Here is a 5471-nt window from a genome sequence, read left to right on the forward strand (position 1 = left end):
TGGTAGCGAATTTAGCCTTTCAGAAGTCAAAAGAATATTTGACTTCTGATACTGTTCTTCTTCCTTTGAAATTAGCTTCCATTTAAGCATTTACCCTATTCTCACGAATAACGTGGGATCACATTGTAAGAATCTTAAGTTTTACTAACGTTTATTTTATTTTAAATCTTTACTATCACTTCTTATTTTCTACTTCCGGCCAGAATTAAAAGCTTTAAATTATTTATGCAAATTTGTCTTGCGAACGCCAAGTACTTAAGTTGTGGCTTTTTGCCAAGCAAGAGAGGGAGGAAGGAGTTAGTAGAAGCAGGCCGCTTGCCATAGCAGTTTTACTCGGTTGCTGGTTGCCTTCATGGCCAGAGGTTTAATCCTCTTGATAATTTTAAACGTATCGTAGTGTTAACAGTTCTCTGTACTACATACGGCCTTTCTGTTAATATACGGTCAATCTTCGAGTAGACACTTGTTTATTAATCCAAAGTTAGTTTAGTTAGAATTTAGTTAATATTTTTATATTCTTACGTTCAGACCACAAGTGGTTGGTCTCTGTATTCCGAAGTCCGGAAATCTTCGTAAAGAGAGAAAAATAAAGGGTTTCGTATACCCTTCCTGTGCATCTTGTCTACTTCCCACATTTATTGAACATAGCTTTAGTAAGCTCCCTGTTCCGAGTCAGGTCATTGAATGTTCCCCAAGCAAGTAAGGAGAAACACTGAACCTGATAACATGACTCCTACTGTCAAAGGTCTTTAATTACCACAATCAGATCCCAAAGATTATGAGTAGTGACGTTTAATTGCTTGGAAACTACTAGTGAGCTATTATGCCTACGAAAATAAATAAAGCTTATTTCTACCATCCTTTGAAATAATATGTTTTGTTGTGTATTACATTAAGAACTATCTTTTCTCTTTTCTTATAAATATTTTGCTGGTTTTAATTTCAAAATCCTTTATTTTTACTAGGCATGAGAGAGCATATACTCTTGTGAACAATACCCTAGGATTTAGGTGAGCAAAAGATTTTATTTAAAGGGGACAATAAGAGAAAAGGCGATACTTTCTCAAGTGTCGATTTAAAATAAAAGGCAATCAATTGCTGAGGTTTTCAAAGTGACTGTCTCCGGAGGAGACGAAATAACGAAACTTACCTTTGGCAAAATAGGGATTATTTAGCAAAGTATTTGTACACAAGTTATATTTTGCCAAAGTTGAAATTATTACGAGAATTGAAAAATAGTAATATTTTGAGGTCTTCGATAAAATTTACGACTTGAGATAAAGATTATAGTTTATATAATAGACAGAAAGAAAAGAAAAGAATCAAGGAAAAAGAATATAAAGAAATTAAGTAGACTTAAATCAATTAATTCAAGTCTAGAGAGTATTGTTACGAAATGTACAGGCGCAGTAAGATGGATTCCCCGGAAAGCAGTTTTAGGGTTGCCACATTTGCGAAAAATCGCGTATTTGCCGACATTTGACGACAAAACTGGCGATATGCCATAGACGGGTGGAGAACCTTCTGGAGCGAATTCTTACCGGTATAGCCCAGAATTGAGGGTTGATGAAATTTTGAATTCAAACACAAGCAGAAAGCTATATAACCTCTGCTGGTCCGTAGTCAGTTAGAGTGTGCCTCGTCTAGCGAGCTAATAAATCTACTCATTGAGCGAGTGTCTGGAAGTCTAGCGCCGAGTGGATCGTCGAGTGCATCGAATTCTTAGTGTATCGCGGTTAGTGCATCGTCGAGAGAGTGTGTTAAGCTACGGGAACGACTGAACCGAAGAGTCGAGAACTGTGCTCTGTCGTCGAGTGCATCATGAGTTGTAGCGTGGAGAGTGTCGAGAGTACGTGAGTTCCGAGAACGACCGAGCAGAGTCGGGAGCTGTACTCTGGTGCATTGCAGTGAAACTGTCTGCACCGTTATTGCCTGACAGTGTGAAGGCTGTGTCGTTGATTGTTCCAGCGTGTTTAGAGTAGATCTTCGACGACTGTAAAATATGACATTTTGAGCTGTCCGATTAATATTGCTAAATAAAGTGTGTTTGGATACTTCATCAAGTGCTGTCGTCATTATTCACTCAAAATCCTCACGAACCCTGTATGAACGTGAAGGAAGAAAATAACGTAACAACTAGTGTCAAAAGAAAACGTAACAGTATGGAAACCGGTGTATGGATTAATGATTTAGGTAGTATAAGTCATGATTTTTGTCCTGATTGACGAGTAGATAGTTCCAAAAGTAATCTGCGTTAAAGAATGGGCATTAAATCATATTCCTAAATCTTCAAGAATTGCTATCTTCGTGGTATATGAGCATTATATATAAATTTTGCATCTGAGAATGAGGGACAGCGAGGCTATATTGTTCATCGTTATGTTAACTATTGCAAAAAATTAATTTAATTTAATATCAAAATCGATAAAACATACAATGTACTTAAAATTTTACTATTATACTTGTATATCATAGTAATTATGAAAACCATACTGTATTATATGCTTAATTACGTATAGGGAGAAAAAATTTATTTTATCAGCGAATATATGCAAACGTTCCTACTTTAAAAATTATTTTTACTTTCCGTTAAAATTTGTAATTAATACATTCTCAAGAAATAGGCTCTATTAAGTCAATTTATTTGTCATGAAATTTATTCTAAAATTTAGACTCCTTCAAACAGAAACAGCTTAATTTTTTAAAAGTTCACTGGCATAAAAATTCATAGAAACATACAAGGAACTATGATTTATTTTCTTATGTGTATATTTTTTCAACAAATCAGTTATTTTCCAGATATTTTACGACTGGTGTAAAAAGGTTTCATATTTTTATTTTAATAAGAGTAACCGTATATTTCCTTTACCTATATTCTGATGCAAAATGTTACATAATATATCAATTGATATAAATTAAGAAAAACTCTAATTCTAGTTCTAGGTCTACATGTGTGCTAAAATCTCCTGATCAATTTATAGAAAGAACTTCAACTTTTAATTCAAATTTTAGAAGAGCAAAATTTGTTTTTATGTCAAGGCTAAGTCAGTTGAACGTTCGGATTGTATTTATATAAACCATTCTATAATGTAGGCTTCCACAGCAGGATCCACTCAGATTAGACTTCTGTGAAAACTTAAGGAAATGTCTTAGACTGGCGGGAGACAGAAAAATATTAGTTTTTAGTCAATAGATTAGTCTACTTAGGAAAAAAGGAACGAAGTTTAGACCTATTAAATTCATTAAAGAATTGCATTGCATAGAAAGTACTTCTACAGATATTGTTAATTCCATCTTTAAAGTAAGTTCTCAACTAAATTTACACACATCTATTTAAAGAATGGAAGAATGAGATTATTACTCAAAGCAAAAAGAAAATTGAAAAAATTCAAGGATTTAAAGTTACTAGCCGGAAAAATTTGATGTTTCACACAAATTCTGAAGTTTTCACAAATAAAAAAGCAATATACCATAACCAAAATTGATAAAGCAAACCATAATTTCAGCATTTTATGAAAAGAGTTTGGTTAAAATGCAGTTTAGCCCACTGCTTGGCGATTGTTTTTCAATGGGCAATAAACGCGCCAACATGGCTAACCCGATGTTTTGAAGCTGTGTTGTTATTATGTTGCCACTAAATGTTATCGCCCTGTGTTATATTTAAAGAAATTAAATATTGAAAAATCTGCATAAATGTTTCTCGCATTGTGATAAAACAACGGTACCTAGAGCCATCAAATTTTGAATAACATACGTTTCCAACCTAATATGGGCATCTGGAAGCCCAAACTTGGAATTATTTTTATTATCTGATTGATATTTTGTAAACCTTGAACGAAATTTGTATTAGCAAACTCAAAGATTTCAAAGCGAGCAACTGCAACACAGTACGAGAAAAAAAAAAAAAAAAAAAACATTTTTACGTGCAGAGCGCAAAACTGTGTATCAGAAATTCTAAAGATATGCTCATTTTAAAATTATTTTGCGATATGGCTGTTGAACTGAATTTTATGGTTTAAGTGTAAAGAACATTATATGATAAAGAAATGTAACACACAAAACGTTAAATGAAAGCTTTCATTATTTTTATTTTATTTATTTATTTATTTATTTATTTTTACTTGTTAATTCTGTTGCGGTTTGAATGTTCTTATGTGCAATTCTGGGATATTTTTTTAAGTGAAAATAGATCCATGTGCACAAGGGCAAAGCCAATGTGGTGCGCAATGCCGAGGTTGTGCGCGATGCCGAGTTTGTGCAATTCTGGGATGTTTTTTAAGTGAAAATAGATCGATGTGCACATGGGCAAAGCCAATGTAGCCAATGTTTCAAATTGTGGCCAACAAATATTATCGCCCTGTATTATATTTAAAGGAATTAAACGATTAAAAATCTTCTTAAATGTATGTATGTTTCCCTCATTTTGATAAAACAACGGTACCCAGAAACATCAAATTTAGAATAACGTCATCCTCCTGCGAATATGGGCATCTGGAAGCCCAAATTTGAAATTTGTAATTTGTTTTATTATCGTTTTCATATTTTGTAAAACTTTAACGAATTTTTTCTTAACATACTGAGGGATTTCAAAGCAAGCAATGACAATGCTCTACAGATAAAAACATTTTTATCTCCAGCGCGCGAGACTGTGTATCGGAAAATCTAAAGATATGCTTATTTTAAAATTATTTTGTGATATTGCTGTTGAACTGAATTTTACGGTTTAAGTGCGAAGAACATGATATTTAATTAATAAAGGTAACACGCAAAGTGTTAAAAAAATGCACCTTTGGAGCGTAATGTAAAATCTTAAATTTCAGATTTTATTTTGTTTTTTAATTTCATTATATTTGTTGTCTTTTTTTTTCTAATTTCCTATTGTTGACAATATTACCTATCGTAGCTTTAGATATAGAAAAGCCATGGCTTTCACAGCGCTTTTTAATAACTAGATACGAATAAATTTTTTCGGAGAGAGCACAAATGTCAGAAGACAAATTGTCAAGTAGCAGACGATAATTTATGCTTTCAAAACTATACTTGCAGTTAAAAAGAATTTCCAAGCAGACGATTTCTTTTGGAATTTTTACTTCGTAATTTGAGCAGTTAATTCATTTGCCGTTTGAATGTTCATATGTGGTAGTTATCAATCGAGTGGTTTTATTTGTCTGTTTTTGCAATTTTTCTGCATATATTTCGTTAAATAAACAATCGCTATGGATTTATCTGTGATGCTGAGAAAGGTGAGTGAATGTAGTACATGTAAATTTATTACTTTATTGGAAATGCAAGGGAAACGTGCCGTCATTGTCAAAAAGACTTTTTATTTTCCTGAAAAGGGTAAGTGAAAATATTTTTTCCTTTTAAAATTGCTTATTTTTAATATTTTCTTATTTTCTTTCATTGTGAGAAATTAGATTTTTTAAATTCATTAATGTGTAGAATTCTAATACGAAAGTGTAGAACGTGGT

Source organism: Stegodyphus dumicola, chromosome 7 (assembly GCF_044657685.1).
Source record: "Stegodyphus dumicola isolate Sdum_Otavi_A_Nest chromosome 7, ASM4465768v1".
Lineage (NCBI taxonomy): Eukaryota > Metazoa > Arthropoda > Arachnida > Araneae > Eresidae > Stegodyphus > Stegodyphus dumicola.